The sequence below is a fragment of the Lygodium microphyllum genome, chromosome 22 (genome assembly GCF_053477565.2).
Source record: "Lygodium microphyllum isolate KBCC chromosome 22, Lygodium_microphyllum_v1.1.10, whole genome shotgun sequence".
NCBI lineage: Eukaryota > Viridiplantae > Streptophyta > Polypodiopsida > Schizaeales > Lygodiaceae > Lygodium > Lygodium microphyllum.
Genome location: NC_141156.1, coordinates 92,601,054 through 92,621,952, shown reverse-complemented (window position 1 = coordinate 92,621,952; position 20,899 = coordinate 92,601,054).

Genomic DNA, 20,899 nt, shown 5'->3' with positions numbered 1-20,899 from the left:
TCACACACATGAATCTATGGAAGAAACTAAAAAGGAGTTGGATGCAAGATGTTGATGGAATAATGATACCGAAGCAAAGTAGATCATAGATCAGAGTTGAAGAGAGCATCAATGGCCTCCCAACCATTAAATACGCGCCTTCAAAATCGGGTTTCTATGCGTAAGCAATCATTTCATTTGTTTTATGATGAATGTTTGATGAAATTGTTTGTAAATGGATTCCTTTGATTGAAAATGCTAAAATATATCAGAAATCTTGAAGAAAACTAGAAATTTATTCATTTAGTAATTTATATCAAAACACACAAAACTCACAATTATGCGATTTGCATAAAAATGATCAAATTTGGGGATTTTGCTGTGATTTTGGGGTTCATATGAAAATGAATACAAAATCAATGTTTAATATTTGTGATAAGTCCCAACTCATAAACTAGAAATACCAAATTTTTTATGTAAATAAATGAAAAAAATAGTGAATTTTTGGAAAGATTTAGTTTCTTACACTAGAAAATTAAGAAAAATATGTTTTATGTTCGTGAGTATATGGCATGGTTGTAGCATGAGGGAAAAGCCTTAGTTTAGCAATGTCTTCATATTGAAATCTATTTTTACCACTTTTTATATGAAAAACACACTTTACACCTATCAAGGAAGCATAACCTAAACAATAGGGGGGAAGAGGGGTTTTGATATTGATTAGTTGCTTAGAATATATGAAATTTTGATCTAATTTTTTGTACATAGCATATAGGAGGTTTATAAATTAAGTTTAAAGGGGTCAAGCAGCACGAGGATGCTTGGGACTCACCCTTAGCAACGAAGCATAACGTATAGACTGAAATCATTAAAAGAAATGTTTGTTGCACTTCACAATGCTGATTTATAAATCACAAATTTTTTGAGAACTATGGCATTTACAATTGCATTGCGCATATCACATGGTAATTTCTCAAAGCATTGCAAGTGGTTTTTCATACGTGACCGACAGTGAGTTGTGAGATACCTAAGCCATAGGTTTAGGCATTCAGATTCCTTGGGAAACTATTAAGTGAGGAAATAACTTATCTCCTAGAACATTCTAGAATAAGAGAGGAGTTTGTGACACTTGTGTCATTCTTGTTAGCGGTGCATCAAGGGGCGAATCCTCGAGGTGTAGGAGAGTTTCAGTGGGGCCACGACATTCAAATGGAGGGGTGCCTTCTCCCATTTGTGATTATGAGGTATTTTATATCGATATCTGTAGGGACTCCCTCTGAGTAGTGTGGAGAAGGCTTAACCATTGGACTATAATTTTAAAACAATGTAAAATTTACAATAGAAGTTAGGCTAGGGAAGTGTGTCCCTTAGATGCTCCTAGCCGTGAGACCGAGGGGGTGTGTTCTTTGAGTGTAGAGGGGCACGGCTAGTGCTTAGAGCTAGTGTCAGGCCCATTTTAGGTCCTGACAATAACCAATAGTAACCATGAGTTCGTCTGTTTTTCTTATTGATTCTTTAGCCTATCAAGAATTTGGGCACTGTCACATGACCATCCTTCTTGCATAGGATATATCCAAACCACACTATGACATTACATGTTTATAAAATCCATAAAATCTTATGATAAATGGCTCCCCTTACTCTCAAGGGCCAGACTATCACGAGCAAAATGTATGCTTCAAACCAAAGAACCCAAGCTTGAAAAAGTATATTGATGCTTTAATAAAATCCAAGTGTAGATCATGGAGCTCAAAGCAAGATAAATCTTTCTCTAAGACAAAAAACCATGTCTCTTTTTTTTTTCAAAAGAGTATCATCTTTTTTATGTACTTGCTTTTGATTCAATGCAATGTGTCCTAACCAAAATTATACTTTGATGTTATACACAATGCTTAGTCACATATGAGTTGACAAGAAGAGCAAAGTTAGAATCCATATCATGCAATCTCACAAACAATATCAAATACCAAAGGATGGATGCACTAAAAAAGATTGTGCCTAGCCTATGTACAAGGGCTAGTGCATCATGCAAAATGAAAACATAATTCCTTAATTACTTTAGATCCTTTACCTCACGTCTCATTAGTCAGCAAATTTTTTTTGTACTCTGCTCCACCCTCCCAAAATCTCACAATCATCCAAAAAATCGGTGGTTCTCAAGATGTTGACCATGAAAACAACCCATCTCACAATTGAAGGCCTCCTACAGGATCCTCAAAATTCACACAACCTCCTTTTCCACTCATCCATCGATTTCTATTTGAGTGATGAATATCCCAACTCTCATGTGTGCAAAAAAATAGTGCATACATAAGGAAAGGTACTAGACTCTCAAAATTATGTGTGCATCTAAGATTTACTACATATAGCTACAACAAGCATCATGTCGGGCATCAACCCAACCTATGACATGAAAGTAATTGATAAAAACAAGATATTACCCCCGTGTTTCTTGTATTGGACAAGTGCAACATGATGTGCTCGTGAATTCATAATCCCTGTGATGTGCAAGAGCGTCAACAATTATACATATTTCAAGATAACTAGCAGCTACCAAAAAACACTAGCTCCAACAACTTGTCCAAGGAAACACCAATCTTGACCAAGTCTATTAATTTTTCATGCTAAAAAATCCAAACAAAAAAATAAAAAGCAATTCGTAAACTAGACAAACACAAAAGTTCAACTACAAAATAGGAAAACAAACAATCACACAAACAACTAAGCTACAAAACTCCTATCCATCTAACATTTTACTAAGATTTTCAGTTCATGTAGTAAAAATGCTTAACATATTTAGCCCTCCCCCTAGTCTGTAAGAATTTATGCATAGCAATTGCTTTCATAAAATGATGCTATATTTACAATCCAATCAAAAATTGAGTTTGACACTCTATCACTAGGCTCCTCATTAAACTCCAAATCAAATAAATTCAATGTCACATTGCTCTCTAGCAATTCCTCAATAAAAAAACAAAAGTCATTCATGAAATTATCTTCTAACTCATCAAATTTCAATAACCTAAAATCCTTTAAACAACCCACACTGTTAGTAAAAAATACATAATCTATAATTGGTGCGCAAATCAGATGCTAGATGCATGCATAGTGAGCAACGAAAGGTCCCCAAGAACAAAGAACTCTATGTAAACTTCATAAAAATAAGAAGGGAGTTTACACGACATGAAGAAAAAAGACAAATTGGGTACAATCTCCTCCCATGCCTTGTGTGAGTGCTCCACAAGGCATGTATTTATAGATTTATTAATCTCCAAGCTAAAAAATAGTCCAATTTTACAATCAGCATGCTTTAGCTTTTGTGTTTTCTTTTGTCCAAATAAAGAATAAAGCAATTGGGTATCCCAAAATTCAGGCTCTGCCCAAATACAATGTCCAATAATAAAATATTTAAATTGAGCACCTATACGCATACAAAATAATAAATATTTGTCAAGCACTTCAATGAATAAGCGCGACTAAATAAATATAAGTGCCACGCCTTTAATAATATGACACACGCCCATAAAAAATGATAATTTCTTCTAGATAACCTAAATACACGCTATCACCCAGTGCTTCCCAACCCCACCACTACCTGCTCTACACATCCACTGAAGCTTTCACAATTTTTAAAAAATAATAAATTAAATAGATAAAAGTGAATACCTGGCACTCTTCAGCTATAAAATAAATAAATAGGTTGGAACTCTGTCCTAACCATAATTTAATATGAGTGCACTCTAAACTCATAAACACCCATTAATTTAAATATGTATTTTATGGAATCACATGCTATGGAATCATCCACGTGCACATTAAATTAATTTGACGTCTGAAAAGGACAGACATCCCCATCAACTTCTCACACAAGGAATCCACCTTTTGTACGAGCCCCGACAAATAAATCTAGTTTTATGGAATCCATCGCAAAACCTCATGGAACCCATTGTGGAATATGCCTCCTGGCATCATACCCTCGAGGAGGAATATCAATTGTCCTCAATTGCTATTAGCTCAATGTAAAGTGAGCAGTGAGCGGTAAGCACTTAGGTCATGGATATGCATCCATTGGGCCTCTCCAATATGATGATTTTTAAACTTAACCAAATATCTAGAGTATCTACAGCCAGTTCAGGTGGTCATAAAATCAACCTTTAGAATAGTTTCAAGCTCAAGTATTTCAGTTTCCTCTTCTAACAAAGGCGGGTTTTCATAAACTTGGTGGATATGTAATTGGCTTGTAAAAGGTCATAGTAAACTGATAGAAAAAGTATTGTGCATTTTCCAATGTGGAGGTAGTTCTAATTTAAATGCATTGTCATTGATTTTGTGGATTTGAAACGCCCATAAAATCTAGGGGCTAACTTAACAACAAGGTGTTTCTCAACACTTTGCAATCTTCGCTTTTCAATGCATAACCAAATATAATCATCAACTTTGAAACTCATGACTTTTCTTTTCTTATTAGCTTGTTTAGTATATGATTTTTGAACTTTCGCAATCATGTCTTTAACTTTAGTAAAAATAGTAGTATGCATATTGGCAATATCATCAGCAGCTTTAACTTTGTTTGATAATGATATAATAGGTGTAGGCAATCTATTTTCATAAACGATTTCAAAATATGCTTTTTGTGTATCTACATGTGGTGTATTATTGTATGCAAATTGAAGTAAATACAAGTGTGTATCTCATATTTGTGGTTTTAAAATTGTGTATACACATAAAAGATTTGGAATTGTATTGTTGGTAGCTTTTGTTTACCCATTGGTTTCAGGATGAAATGCAGATGAGAAATCAATCTTAGTACCTAAATTAGCAAATAAATTAGTCAAAAAATTATTGCAAAATCTAGAATCACGATAAAAAATAATAACTTTTGGCAATCCATGGTTAGTGAAAACAGTCTTTTAAAAAAATTACATAGCTTGAGATGTAGTTAATGTTTTCTTGCATGGAAGGAAATATGCTTGTTTACTAAATCAATCTACAATAGTCCAAGTCATATCATGATTAGCTTGGGTGTTAGGCAAACCAATTATGAAATCCATTGAAATATGTTCTTATGGTCGTTCAGAAATTGGTAAATGCATTAATAAACCATATTGCTTACCATGGTGTCACTTGACTCCTTGACAAATTTAACATTCAAAAACAAAGTTAAAAACATCAGATTCCATTTGTAGCCAATAAAAATCTTCAACCAATGTTCGTAAAGTAGAAATAATACCTCTATGGCCTTCATATGGGGGACAATGAATTTCGTGCAATATAAATGATCTAAATGGAACAATGACACAAAATCTTTTCTCATAAAACATAAATCCATCACAATAAGACAAAAAATCAATTGGAATCTAGTTATTAGCAACTAATTTATTCCAATCAACTTGAAAATTGGAATCATGGTCATAGGTATCTTTCATAGGGATAAGGGAATCAAAAGATATAACAAAGATATTATGGATACTTGGTCTTTAACTTAAGGTATCGACAACAACATTCTCTCTTCCGGGTTGATATTGGATAAGTGAATGAAAACTTTGAATAAAAGCAACCCATTTAATATGATGATCATAGATTTGTGGTTGACTAAGGAGATGTTTGATACTTTGTTGGTCAGTTTTTATCATGAATTCATATCCCATTACATAGTGTTTCCATCGACATAAGACCTATACTATAGCTAACAATTCCTTATCATAGGTATGAAACTTCAGTTCAGAGGATTTAAGTTTGTAACTAGAATAGGCTATGGGATGTGAATCTTGCATAAGGAAAGCTCCTATTCCTGATCCGCTAGCATCAATGACTACTAGAAAGAATGATTGATTAAAGTCAGGTAATTTCAAAATAGGTGCACGCATTAAAGCATGTTTCAATAAATCAAAAGACTTTTATTGATTATCAGAACAATGATATACAACACCTTTCTTTAATAATTTTGTTAAAGACAATGCAAGCAATGAAATATTTCTCACAAATTTTCTGTAAAAACTAGCAAGACCTAAGAAAGAGCGTAACTCATGCACATTTTTAGGGATTGGCCAATTCAAAATTGCTTCTATATTTTTAGGATCAACTTGAATACCATTAGAAGAAACAATATGTCCTAGGTATTCAATTTGAGTTTGGAAAAATTCACTCTTTTCAGGGTGAGCATATAATTGATTCTCTTCCAATAATTTGAAAACCAAAGATAAATGTTCATAATGCTCATTCTCATTTTTACTAAAAACCAATGTGTCATCAAAGAAAAAAATTACACGATGCTAATGCTTAGAAAATATACAATTCATCATACGACTGAATGTAGTTGTGGTGCATTAGTCAAACCAAAAGGCATAATAAGGAATTTATAATTACCAAATTGAGTTCTAAATGCAATTTCAAAAATATCAAGTGTATCCAATCGTACTTGATGATATCCAGATTTGAGATCTATCTTGCTAAAAAATAGTGGCACCTTGTAGTTTATCCATGAGGTCGTCTACCCTAGGGATCGAATATCTATTCTAAATAGTGATCTTATTTAGGGTGGCACGATAGTCAATGCACATTGCTAGGTATTATTTTTCTTTTTAACTAATAGGATAGGTGCACCAAAAGGAGAACTACTAGGCCAAATGAGTCCTCGAGCTAACAATTCTTCAACTTGACCTTGATTTTCTTTCTGTTCAATTTGATTGTGTCTATAAGGTGCTTTACATGGCGGTTGAAAACTTGGGATTAAGTCTATTTTATGGTCTTGAGGAAGTGTAGGTGGTAAACCAGTGTCGAAGGGTTTTCAAAAGTAAAGTCGGGACCACAGAGGACCTTGACTAATTTTAGGATAGAAGTTCAATCAAGCAAGATCACGATTCACAACTTGAAAGAATGTCACTTCAATTTCAGATAATGGCACTATAATCAACTTGTTCAAGCCTTTTGGTCTCTTGAATGTGGAAAATAGACCTGGATGTATGCAATACTAACTACACTTCACTCGTTTGATTACAACCCTGTTCAACATCAACAGCTTCAGCATCATTAGAAAAACAAATCTGATTTATAAACTGGCTGCTCAAAATTTGAAGTCCTTCACGTCCCTTCTTGCTATTTCAAAAAGAGAGACTCTACAAGTTGTCCAATGATCAATACTGTATAAGAAGCACCAAGATAATCTGTATGCTGAAGACTAGACTCTTGCTATTTCAGAGAGGAACACTATGCAAGTTGTTTGCTGACTGTTTTTCAGCCATGGAATACATATTTTTCTTCCAACTGCAATTTAGAGAACAAATAGATAATCACCCCATAGCAAGTCCTATTCAGAAGATAAACTCATTTGGGACCGTTGCTATCGTATCACTGTTTAGAGCCACACTTGATTCCTCTTCTGCTATGCTGCTACTTGTAGACATCTATTAGTCTGTTACCCTACTAAATTTAGATCTAGAGATATCTCTCTTGATCTACTCTCAATCTACATTTTCTAGCAGTCCATTGTTAGGGATCAGAGAATTGGAAGCCTGTCCTCTTGGCGATGTTGTGTCAGTTCCTTGATTTAGGTGATGGTTCCCTTTGATCAGAACCGATCTATTTTTGAAGGCCCCTATCCAGTGCTAGATTCATCAATGGCTCGAAAGAACCTCTTCCATCCGACATACACTCCTGCAATGATGAGGACAGTCAGGTCCTCAGGGAAGTCCAGTGTGCATATTGTAGCTTCTTTTGTGAAGAGAGGATGCCCATCCTTTTGAATCTCAAACTTTTACTGCGACTGCACAGTTTGGAAGCAATCATAGTGGACGATTGGGTTCACAAAAGGTGGACAGTCGGGCTCATGGTTGGGGGAATCCACGAAGAGGACGTTGAGGAAAGGGATAACACTCTGGAGCAAGCAGGCAAGCAAAGTTCTTCCACATCTGTCATTGCCATCCATGAAAGGATGGATCTTCTCCAAAAGGGAGGAAGAAGACATCCCCCAACTTGAGAATAAGCTTCATTTTCGACGTGGGAGCAATCTAGCCTTTTGCTACCCCCTCCTCCACTGCAATTCCCTCCGCTTTTCTTTGTCTTCCCTTCTCTTCCTAGCATTCGATCCCCTTTCCTTGTTTTCTCGTTTGTTGCTTCTTCTTCCCCAAGCCTACAACACACCCCAGAAAAGCAGCCCCCTTTTTTACCAGAAAAGCGGCCTAGCCACTCCTAATTGAGCACTCCCTCCATAGTCAAGTCCCCCAGGTTTGCAATCCATGCCATCAGGAAAGTATCGTCTGAAAGCATGCTGCATCATCTTATTTATATAGTGGTAATCAGAATTTGTGATAAGAATCAACCGCTTCCCTGCTTCTTTCTGATCGAGGAGTGCCAAGGGTAACTCTGGATCAAGCTCGACAAACCGCTCCGGTATAATCTCATTCTTCAATTTCCCTTTGACATGAGATTTAAACAGTCTAGTTGAAAACACCACCCATCACCTCTTTTTGATTCATCAATTCAATCAACTTCTTATTGTGTTCTTGCCCGAGTGCAAGAGCTCTCACCTCTCTCTCTAGTTCTCTGCAAATTAGTGTTGTTCTCCAGCTTAGATGAACTTTTGATTGGTTGACATCTGTATATATGTGGTCTCTAACATACAATGTTTCCCCACCTCTAACTCCAAGGTCAAATCTGTTATGCCTCTGGTTATGTCATCAAGAGAGGAAGGAACCGACGGAGCAGATGGTTTTGGAGCAGAAGGAGTCGGCATCGGTCTTGGAACAGGAGGAACAAGAGGATTATAAATTGTAGGCACTGGCATAGGCCAAGTAACTGGCTGAGAAAGAGAAGAAATGATAGGGGTAGAAGCAGAGATAGGAGCAGAAGACGGTGTCGGTGTCATGGATCCAATCTATAAGCGGGTTTTCCATATCCGCCTCTTGGTCAAAGTCGAGACCGCATCTTGGGCATCTTGCCAATCTGTTTTAAGACCCATAGGCTTCGTGCGATCCTCAAGAAGCTCTCCTAATTCTTCCTGAAGAGCAGGATCTGCAGCTTGCAAGAAAAGCTCAACTTTCTCAACATCCGAAGCTCTTTGTTCAATAGCATCAAGCTGTGTAGGGGCTTTCGCTCAACCGCCAAGACCCACGGACTGCTTATTGATTCAAGCATTCCAAGCCGAGCACTAATGGTTACCTCTCACATAGCTGACGCGCAATGCATACCTTATGGGTGTAGTGAGCTTACCTTGATGCCGTTCGAGTTACCTCCTCTCCCGCGCACTCTGGTAGCTCCACGATCCTAGTGCAAGCTTCAAGCAAGCTCCATCCTCAAGCTCCACACTCCAAGCTCCATTGCCGTGAGCAAGAGAAGAGAAGAGAAGAGAAGAGAAGAAGAGAGGAGAAGATGGAGAGCTTCTCCTCCTCGGTCCCTCACCCTCACACACTCACTCCCTCACACTCTCACACTCCCTCGCTCAAGCACAAGCTCAAGCAAGCAAGAAGAAGGAGAAGAAGAAGAAGAAGAGGGGAGCCACTTTTGGTCACACACAAGAATGAGCTTCTCATTCACTTTTCAACTTTATATATAAAACCCTAAATTCCTTTTGGGCGGTCATCGCCTTTTCCCCTTTTTTACATGGCCGGCCGTAGCCTAGGCCCTTTTTCCCATTGTCCTTCTATCTTCCTAGCTTCTTGTCCACCGCCCGTCTACATTTACAAATTGCACGGGTGAGAGCCCAGCGCTCTTTTACAAGATTTTAGGGTGCGCCTTTTTATTTTAAAATGCGCCTTTCCCCTTTTTCCTTTGCCTTGGACTTTTAAGGTTGCCCTTGCGCTTTTGGCCTTTTCTCCTTTTCTTTCTTTAGTCAGGCTACCTTTTTTCCGCCTTTGCCCTGCGTCTTTTCCACTTCCTTTTGCTTTCTTTGTGTTGGGGTTAACATTATCGCCCTCCTAGATGAGTGCTAGTCCCATGGCACTCACCGTCGTAGGTAGCAGGCTTTAGCATGCACCAAAGATGTGGGTGACAAGGACGCCTGTGGTTTTCATGGAGGAGTGTTGGTGGTGGTGTGGCAGAAGGTCCTGGGGGCCTGGTGGAAGGTTTGGAGTTGGCGGTAGGGCCATTTTGTGTTGGGGATTGCATTGATGGCCAACACAAGTGTTGGTTTGTTGGGGATTCTTCACATGATGATCCTTTGTGGGCTTGTCGGATGGTAAGGGATAAGCATTCAGAGTTGGGTGTTGATGAAGATCGAATGACACTTTTGTTGGAGTCTTCAACACCTGCAATTTGAAAACCTCTCGTGTGGTCTCTCCCTAAGGGGTAGTGCTAGTCTTTTATCGTGCACAAGACATATTTGATTAGTTTGGGAGACAGGTCCAACTCTAAGTAAGCTGAGAGTATTGTCCTGCCCTTGAGGACCCAAACTGTGTATATACTTTGGTGCAGATATTGGGTGAGTGCTCGTGCATACTTAGATATTACGTAGTTAGAAGACCATGGGCTAGTTTCTCGTAACAATGTGTGGATGAAGCAAAGTTGTCCTTATTGAGAATAAGTACACGTGAAGGTATATGAGACATCTTTTGCATTGTGACTGCATGACGGAGCATAATTGAATACAGGGACACTGCACTTTCGAGAGCTAGAAGCTATTGGGCTTGCGTGATGAAGACGGTGTACTTTTCATGGCCAATCGTGCGGTGCTTATCACAATTGATTGCAATGGTATTATGGCAGGGTGCAAGAGAGAATTGTGCAAGTGGGTCAGGGTGACAGGTCTAACCATAGGCGAGACAAGCTCCCTAGGTATGTCCTGCCCTTGATGTGCCCTAAACAATTGTGGGTGATGCTAAAGGGCTAGGGGACTAGGGACGTAGCCAGGCGATCAAGGTCATTGGGCGTACCTACTTTGAGGATCCCTAGGTGCTGTGCCGTGATCGTGGGTGCTTGTTGTCTTTCCTTTTCTTTCCTTTTCTTTTCTTTTCTTTTCCTTTTTTTTTTTTTTGTCCTGCCTGAGTACAACCATTACAATATGTTGATGTTATTGGCCTTTCAATGGGTTGGAAAATGTTAAGCTTCGAAGGTTCAAAAAATGGATAGTACAATGATAATTGTGCCCTAGCCTGGTTGTTAGAGAAGCAGCTCTGTCGAAAGGGGGAGATACACTTGAGAGATTGCCAACCTCCTTGCGGCGCATGCGATGTTGGTACAATTGAGGTAACGATTACCGTGAGCCAACTATAGAGCTTGACCCAGAAAGGGGTGTGACCGAGGAATGCATTTTGGGCCATGCAATGTGGGCGATTGGCACAGGTGATTCGTGATTTCGGCAGCGTGGCTTTTCCACGGCTCCTTGGAGGATCGATGGTCTTGTGGTGATCGGGCATTGAACACTTTCGCCCAAAGATCTGTCTAATCCTGTATCCACTTGTTGCATCATGAGAGTACATGCATGGCAATTTGTGTTCTAGATACCTGTTCCATTTTGACACTTTTTTTGTCCGATTCTCAGATGCCCAATTTTCAGGAGTCCGATTATCAGAATCGGACGTCCGATTTTGGGTTGGTCCGATCGGCCTAGTGGTCCGATTTTGGTCACGTCCAGTTCAGGGAGTCGGATCAAAAAGTGGTTTGATTTTCAAAGTGGTCCGATTCTAAGAATCGGATCGGACAGGGTGGTCCGATTCTGGCAGGTCTGATTCTGAGTGGTCGGATTATGGATTGATCCAAGCGTCCGATTCTCAAAATCGGACGGGTTGGTTCGAGTGGTCCGAGTGTTCGAGTCGGACGGGTTGGTCCGAGTCTGAGTGGTCCGAGTGCCATGTGGCATGTCCGATCGGGCTAGTCTGATTCTGGGAATCGGACTAGACTGGTCCGATCACTCTCAGTCGGGCGGTCCGATTCTGAAAATCGGACGGTCGGACTCCAGAGCTTGAGTGGTTCGATTCTGGGAATCGGACCACTACGAGTTGGTCCGATTGCGTCGGCGGCGAGCGCGATTCCCGCGCTTTTGACCCCTCCTTATTGTCTGCTGCACGCAATCACCACAGACTTTCTAGATCTGACTAGAGCACTTGTTGAAAAACACCAGACTCACTTGGAGCAGCAAGAATCGTCGGCGCCTAGAAATCGGGGTAGCGCTCCCTCGTCCTGTGAACCAAAAGTTCTCTCTCTCTCTCTCTCTCACAAGGCAAATCAAGGCCTAGCCTCCCAGGCCTCTTAAGGTCCTTTCCCAGCACTACAGGACCTTACAGCCAGTTCCCTGTCCCTATCTCACCCAGAAACTTGAATCTGGTCCCCTGTTTCCTTGTTTTAGCCTGTTATACAGCAACAGAGAACCCTACTGTTTGCTTGTTTTTTTCTTTGTTTTTTCCTATCCTAAATGCATCCAAATCACAAACTAAATACCTACACTACTCCATTCCACAACATAAATCTCAAGAAAGCAAAAAACCTACTTGCCAAGGAGATCGAATACCCTCTTCAACCCCCTCGCTTCCTACCTATCTACCTCAAGCACCGGTTTGGGAGAACCCTACTCCAATGCCCGAATCGAAGCGCGTAAGCGCTCAAGGCTTGAATCCGTTGGTCCCGGCAACGGAACCAAAATGTAGGGGCTTTCGCTCAACCGCCAAGACCCACGGACCGCTTATTGATTCAAGCGTTCCAAGCTGAGCACTAATGGCTACCTCTCACATAGCCGACGCGTAATGCATACCTTACGGGTGTAGTGAGCTTACCTTGATGCCGTTCGAGTTACCTCCTCTCCCGCGCACTTCGGTAGCTCCACGATCCTAGTGCAAGCTTCAAGCAAGCTCCATCCTCAAGCTCCACACTCTAAGCTCCATTGCCGCGAGCAAGACAAGAAAAGAGAATAGAAGAGAAGAAGAGAGGAGAAGATGGAGAGCTTCTCCTCCTCGGTCCCTCATCCTCACACGCTCACTCCCTCACACTCTCACACTCCCTCTCTCAAGCACAAGCTCAAACAAGCAAGAAGAAGGAGAAGAAGAAGAAGAGGAGAGCCACTTTTGGCCACACACAAGAATGAGCTTCTCATTCACTTTTCAACTTTATATACAAAACCCTAAATCCCTTTTGGGTGCTCATCCCCTTTTCCCCTTTTTTACATGGCCAGCCGTAGCCTAGGCCCTTTTTCCCATTGTCCTTCTATCTTCCTAGCTTCCTGTCCACTGCCCGTCTACATTTACAAATTGCACGGGTGAGAGCCCCCGGTGCTCTTTTACAAGATTTCAGGGTGCGCCTTTTTATTTTAAAATGCGCCTTTCCCCTTTTGCCTTTGCCTTGGACTTTTAAGGTTTCCCTTGCACTTTTGACCTTTTCTCCTTTTCTTTCTTTAGTAGGGCTACCTTTTTTTCGCCTTTGCCCTACGTCTTTTCCACTTCCTTTCGCTTTCTTTGTGTTGGGGTTAACAAGCTGACTATACCTCTCTTCAAATTCTCGTATCAATTTTGAAGTAGCTAGACCTTTGTTTGGCATGTAGACCCACTCTCAGAATGTCCGTCGTGTAGCCATCCCAAAGTCCTCAAGAAAATATTTCTCTTTCAAGGCCTTCTTAAAATCTTGCCAATGCAAAATTTGAAGGAAAAGATCAGTCACTTTTACCCTCAAGGCGGGTGTAACAAGGCAAAGGAAATATTTACTCATAAGTCTTGTTGGTACTCCAAAAAATCCCATCTTGATCTCATACATCTTCAAATAAGCTGAAACATTACGGCCATCAAATAGCTTCTTTTCATTCTCAACTGCTTCAATCGCCTTAGTTGCGCTGATTGCATTCTCTTGCTTCGAATATAATTGCCTTTGCTAAGACAACTGTTGTTGATGCAACAGCTGCTGTTGTTGCATATACAATTGTGTCTGTTGATTTTGAAGATGCATATATATAGACATATTCTGAAAAATCTGCTTTAAATCATCCATTGAAGTACTTGAAATAGTAGTCAATGATGGAGCTGAAGTAGAGGACAAAGCAGGAATCGTAGAAGAGACTGAAATTGATGCTGAAGTATCTCCCATCTTGAAATTTAAATGCGATGCCTTCACATTAGGTTCACCAAAGATGTGAAGGGTTTTCGAAAGCAAAGTCGTGACCACAAAGAGAACTTTGACTAATTTCAGGATAGAAGTTCAATCAAGCAAGATCACGATTCAATTTGAAAGAAGGTCACCTCAATTTTGGATAATGGCCCTATAATCAACTTGTTCAAGCCTTTTGGTCTCTTGAATGTGGCAAATAGACCTAGATGTATGCAATACTAACTAGACTTCACCTGTTTGATTACAACCCTGTTAAACATCAACAACTTCAACATCATAAAAGAAACAAATCTGATTTATAAACTGGCTGCTTAAAAACTGAAGTTCTTCACATCCCTTCTTGCTATTTCAGAAAGAGATACTCTACAAGTTGTCCGTTGATCAGTACTGTATAAGAAGCACCAAGATAATCTGTATGTTGAAGACTAGTCTCTTGCTATTTCAGAGAGGGACACTCTGCAGGTTGTTTGTTGACTGTTTTTCAGCCATGGAATACATATTTTCTTCCAACTGCAATTTATAGAACCAATAGATAATCACCCCATAGCAAGTCCTATTCAGAAGATAAACTAATTTGGGACCGTTGCTATTGTATCACTGTTTAGAGCCACACTTGATTCCTCTTCTGCTCTGCTGCTACTTGTAGACATCTATTAGTCTGTTACCCTGCTAAATTTAGATCGAGAGATATTGCTCTTTTTCTACTCTCAATCTGCATTTTCTAGCAGTCCATTGTTAGGTATCAGAGAATTGGAAGCATGTCCTCTTGGCGATATTGTGTCAGTTCCTCGCTTTAGGTGATGGTTCCCTTTGATCAGAACCGATCTGTTTTTTAAGGCCCCCGTCCAATGCTAGATTCATCAATGGCTAGAAAGAACCTCTTCCATCCGACATACACTCCTTGAATTATGAGGATAGTCAGGTCCTCACGGAAGTCCAATGTGCATACTGCAGCTTCTTTTGTGAATAGAGAATGCCCATCCTTTTGAATCTCAAACTTTTACTGCAAGTGCACAGTTTGGAAGTAATCATAGTAGAAGATTAGGTTCACAAAAGGCAAACAATCGGACTCATGGTTAGGAAATCCATGAAGAGGACGTTGGGGAAAGGGATAACACTCTGCAGCAAGTAGGAAGGCAAAATTCTTCCACATCTACCATTGCATCCATGAAAGGATGGATGTTCTCCAAAAGTGAGGAAGAAGGCACCCCCCAACTTGAGAATAAGCTTCATTTTCGACTTGCAATCTGGCCTTTTGCTACCCCCTCCTCCACTACAATTCCCTCCGCTTTTCTTTGTCTTCCCTTCTCTTCCCAGCATTCGATCCTCTTTCCTTGTTTTCTTGTTCATTGCTTTTTCTTCCCTAGGCCTACAACACACCCCAAAAAAGCAGCCCCCTTTTTTACCAGAAAAGTGGCCCAGCCACTCCCAATTGAGCACCCCCTCCACCATAGTAAAGTCCCCCACGTTTGCAATCCATGCCATCAGGAAAGTATCGATTGGAAGCATGCTGCATCATCTTATTTGTATAGTGGTAATCAGAATTTGTGATGAGAATCAACCGCTTCCTTGCTTCTTTCTAATCGAGGAGTGCCAAGGGTAACTCTGGATCAAGCTCGACAAATCACATTGGCTCATTGATAATCTCATTCTTCAATTTCCGTTCGACATGAGCTTTAAACAGTCTAGTTGAAAACACCACCCACCACCTCTTTTTGATTCATCAATTCAATCAAGGAGCGGTTCATTGATAATCTCATTCTTCAATTTCCCTTCGACATGAGCTTTAAACTGTCTGGTTGAAAACACCACCCACCACCTCTTTTTGATTCATCAATTCAAACAACTTCTTCTTGTGTTCTCGCCCTAGTGCAAGAGCTCTCACCTCTCTAGTTCTCTGCAAATTAGTGATGTTCTCTAACTTAGATGAACTTTTGACTGGCTAACATCTGTATATATGTGGTCTCCAACATACAACGTTTCCCCACCTCTAACTCCAAGGGCTATCTCCACCACGTTTTCTGAAGTCCTCATTGTCACATTCAATTTCCTTGGTAGCAAAGTCGATGCTGGCCTCCACACCATCAATTGTAAGCATTAGTTTCTGATGCTCTGCATCAATTGTCCCGTCCCCAAACAATGAGACAAGCAAAGAATGCAGTATCTTAAAGCTGTTTTTATCAGTTTGCAGAACCCTTAAACCCATTGCCATTAACTTCCAATCCAGAAGTTGGGCATGCATTCAACTTCAGAATGATGGCAACAATGGAATCAGCCACCATGTCATTGAGTGGATCTGAGACCCACTACCAGACAACAAAATCTGAACCTTCCTGATTTATAATGACTTTGTCGTACACTCTTAGGGAGGGCATCTCTACTTTTGGCAACATCTCCACACTTTCATACATCTGTTGTATGCAGTGGTGTAAAACCAAAAATGCACCTTTGTAAGGAATTAACTGCCGCTGCATTACACTACCCATGGTCAACTAAGTGTAAACATGTAAGTTCTCTTGAGCCACGAGTTGGTAGGTGAAACCTTTTCTCACAAGTAGTCCACTCATTGAATCTCCCTATTTGGGGGGCTTCTTTGCTAGCCTACCAATTGCCTTTGCTGTATTTTCTCCTTTGAAAAACATCTCTATAGTCTGATAGTTTTTTGGGAACAAAACATTCACATTATGCTCTTGAAACTGAATCTGCAACTTGGCTTTTAAACATGCCATTTCATTTGCCTCCCCATGAACTAGAATAATGTTAGGTAGTCTCAACTCATTCAGAAATGTACTCATCTGATTAAAATCTGCATGTGCAGAGAAACATGTTTGAAAGAAAACTGCACTTTTGTGCATTAGCATCTGGTAGGTTTCCATACTTGGCATAAATGCCAACTAGAGCATTATAGATAAGTTTCTCTTGCTCCAAACCCCTCTCCACTATACTACCCACGTAGAACAAAAATGCAAACACAACGACTAAGTATGTACAAAGTAACAAATGTTACACACACAACTTTTTGGTGGATTCCACATCTCGGATGCGCAGCAGTACGACACTAGGGGGTAAATTAGCAGCAACAAAATCTTTAATTTGTGAAAGAAATTGTGTCCCTAGGATGCATTTGATTTTCCTTAGCTTCAATTTCATTCACCCATACTAAGTATGATTTTCTACCTTTTCTCAATGCACTTTTAGCCTGTGTGTGACTAAGCAATGGAAAATTATCAAATGTGTGCATTCTATGTAATGTATTTTTTTTAAAATGTTAGAATGAATTTTCATTGAATGTGTGGAATAATCTATATCAAAATTATATTTGTGACGCCAAGGCGTTCCTAAAATAATATCACTATCTTGCAAAGGCACAACTAAGAAATTTCTGCACTCAACATAATCAATAGTTTTAATTTCTAAATCATGAACTTCTTGTGTACCATTGTATCTAGTGCCTGAAAATGCATCTTTTATGCAATAATGAGTTGGAACAGTATGTAAATTCAATTCTTTGACAAACTTTATAAAAATAAAATCATGTGTGCTCCCATCATCATGCAAAACAATCTTTTCATGACCTTGCACAAGACATTTCATTGTTAATAATGAATGAGGATTTAGCATACGTGGCAAAATATCTGAAGTAATATCGATATCATCATCATCTTCCATGAAATCCAACATTTCTTCATTGTCTTCATCTGCAGTCACTCCCAAGTAATTGATTTGAACAGTTAGCTTCTTGGATTGACAATTTGTTGTTAAGTGTCCAGGTCGTTGACACTTGTAGCAAACTATAGGCTTGGCTTTGGAAAAATTATTGGTAATGACTAGAAGTTTTGGTATGTTGAAATTGAGCTGAAGAGATGGCTTAGGATTTGAATTTGTGTTTGATGGTGCAGGGGGTCGCGTCCAGGACTTACTGAAAGAAGAAGGAACAAAGTGATTTTGATTGAATCTTCGAAAGCTAGAATTGAATTGCTTTGTATCAAAGTTACCGTTAGTTGGAAATTGTTGCAGTCACTTTTCTCATCCACGAATTTTGTCTTCAGCATCATGGGCTAAAGAAATTACATCCTCTAAAGTCTTTGGCTTGAACATGTTCACTTCCACATAGAAGTGACCAAGCAAACCGAACATTTACTTGCACTTGTGGATTGCCTCAGGAACAACTTCAAGCATTTGAAGTTGCAGTAAGGCATTCCAAAAATGCTCAATGTACTGCGGTATAGGTTCACGATCTCTTTGTTGCAGAAGATCCCACTATTTGATTGCTTTTTCATGGAATTGAGGTGGAACAAAATTCTGCAAAATTTTCTTTTGAAAAACCTCCCAAGTAGTGGGACAATCAATACTCTTGCAAACAATAGTCCACCCCATAACGATGCTTTGTCCACTAGATGGTTAGTGACACATTTGAGTTTATCTTTCTCAACATACTACTCTTCATGTAAATAATTATCAAACTAACTGATAAAAGCGAGAACAATTTTTTCATCATGTTGTCCATTAAAAGTGTAAAATTTGAAATTTATTTTACTTATCTTGGCTTCTTTCCTAAGAGACCATGCTTCAATTGTTGTATCGATCGTATGTCGTATAACATCTTTGGGTTGCGCTCCATCTTGATCAATAGTGGATTGTTGAAGTGTTTCTAGTTATGCTTACAAAGTATGACGTGCTCTTCACTCCTCTTGAAGTTGCAACATGATTAGGTCCAATTTTTGCTTCATTGTTGGTTTCCACAAATCACCTTCAGCCATAAAATCTTCCATGGTTTGATTGGACATCCTACAAAATCTCAAACAACCTCACACACTCGAAATCTTGTTAGAAGGATGAGCATAGCTCAAGTTTGGGTTTACAAGGCTTGCTTTTTAAAAAATATATATAGCTTTTTGCAATCTTGCTTCTTTTGTGAGTATGGTAATTGATGTCGATCTTCTTTCAAGCATATATGTCTTTCTTTGTGTAGACTGTGTGTGACAATTTGCTTACTAGAAATCATTTCTGTCATAGCACAGGTGTGAACAGGGGCTTGTTGGAGTCGCAAAACCGGTTCGGGGTTGGTTTTGTGTGAACTCCCACTATGTAGGAGATTTAAGAGTAAAATCCTTAAGCTTTAGTCTAAGCTTAAAACCTTAAGCTTCAACTTTTAAGGAAAAAACTTAAATCAAATCGTTTTGGTAGCACACAGGATAGGAGGATGTCGACGTCAAATTCAGCAACGATGATCAGTACGTCCTGCCGCCGTTGACTATGGAAATTGAGAACTTAAGCTTTTTATAAAGCTTACTAAGCTTTATAATCTCCAATTGACTAAACTTTCTTCTCTACTAACTTTGAGAAAAAAACGTGTTGATAAAGGAGCTTGAAAAGTGGTCCTCCGTCACTAGAGAGTGATACTTTGTGATCTAACAACACAATAGGGGTTCTTCTCACCACTACAAACATGATGGTATTGACGGTTCAGCCTGTAGAAACCATTTGTTCTAGAATCTTTACCTTTACATGAGGTGGTAAGCGATTGGAATCCCTTACTCTCAACCTCGATTTGATACCACTATGTGCAAATCAGAATGCTAAATGCGCACATAGTGAGCATCTAAAGGTCCCCAAGAACAAAGAACTCTATATAAACTTCATAAAAGCAAGAATAGAGTTTGCACGACATGAAGCAAAAAGATAAATTGGGTACAATCTCCTCCTATGTCTTGTGTGAGCGCTCCACAAGGCATGAATTTAAAAATTTATTAATCTCTAAGTTCAAAAATAGCCCAATTTTACAGTTAGCATGCTTTAGCTTTTGTGTTTACTTTTTCCAAATAAAGAATAAAGTGGTTCGGCATCCCAAAAGTCGGGTTGTGCCCAGTTACAATGTCCAATAATGAAATATTCAAACGGAGTGCCTATGCACATACAAAATAATAAATATTTATCAAGCTCTTTAATAAATAAGTGTACCTAAATAAATATTAGTGCCACGTCTTTAACGATAAGGTGTGCGCCCATTAAAAATGATACTTTTTTCTAGATAATCTGAATACACGCTTTCGCCTAGTGCTTCCTAATGCCACCATGCGTGCTCTACACATCAACTGAAGCACTCACAATTGTTAGAAAATAAAAAAATTAAATAAAAAAAAGTGAATACCTAGCAGTCTTTAACTATAAAATAAATAAATAGGTTGGAACTCTGTCCTAACCTTAATTTAATACGAGTGCACTCTAAATCATTAATGTCCATTAATTTAAATATGTATTTTTCAGAATCACCCGCTGTGGAATCACCCACGTACACATTAAAATAATTTGACACCCGAAAAGGACAGGCGCCCTCGTCAACTTCTCACACAAGGAATCCACCTTGTGTACGAGCCCCAACAAATAAATATAGTTTTACAGAATCCACGACAAAACCTCATGAAATCCACTGCAGAATAAAAACCTCACGGAGTCCACTGTGGTCTCATGGAATCCACCTTGGAATATGCCTCCTCGCATCAACAATAATCCACATACCACCCATATTCGCCCCAAGGAAAAGCATAACAATTCAGGGTTTTGGAACAAGCTAATTTCAACACTTTCTATGTTGTCAAAATTAGTTTTATCCACAATGATATCTAGTCGACTAGAATTTTTTAATGAAAAATACTAGAAAAATATCTTACATCACTACAAAACATCCAAACAAACCATCTTCCACATCAAACTAACTCATTTCTTAAGCAAACTCATTAGAACATGACGCCTCTCCAATACAACCAATCAAATTTCTCATCTCTTCAACAAAACAAGACTCCAACTCTTCTATTTCACAAACACAATGGTCAACCCTTTCATAACATCCTCACTAACAATCTCATGAAAAATCTCACAAGAAGCTTCTAAAGCATTAGGC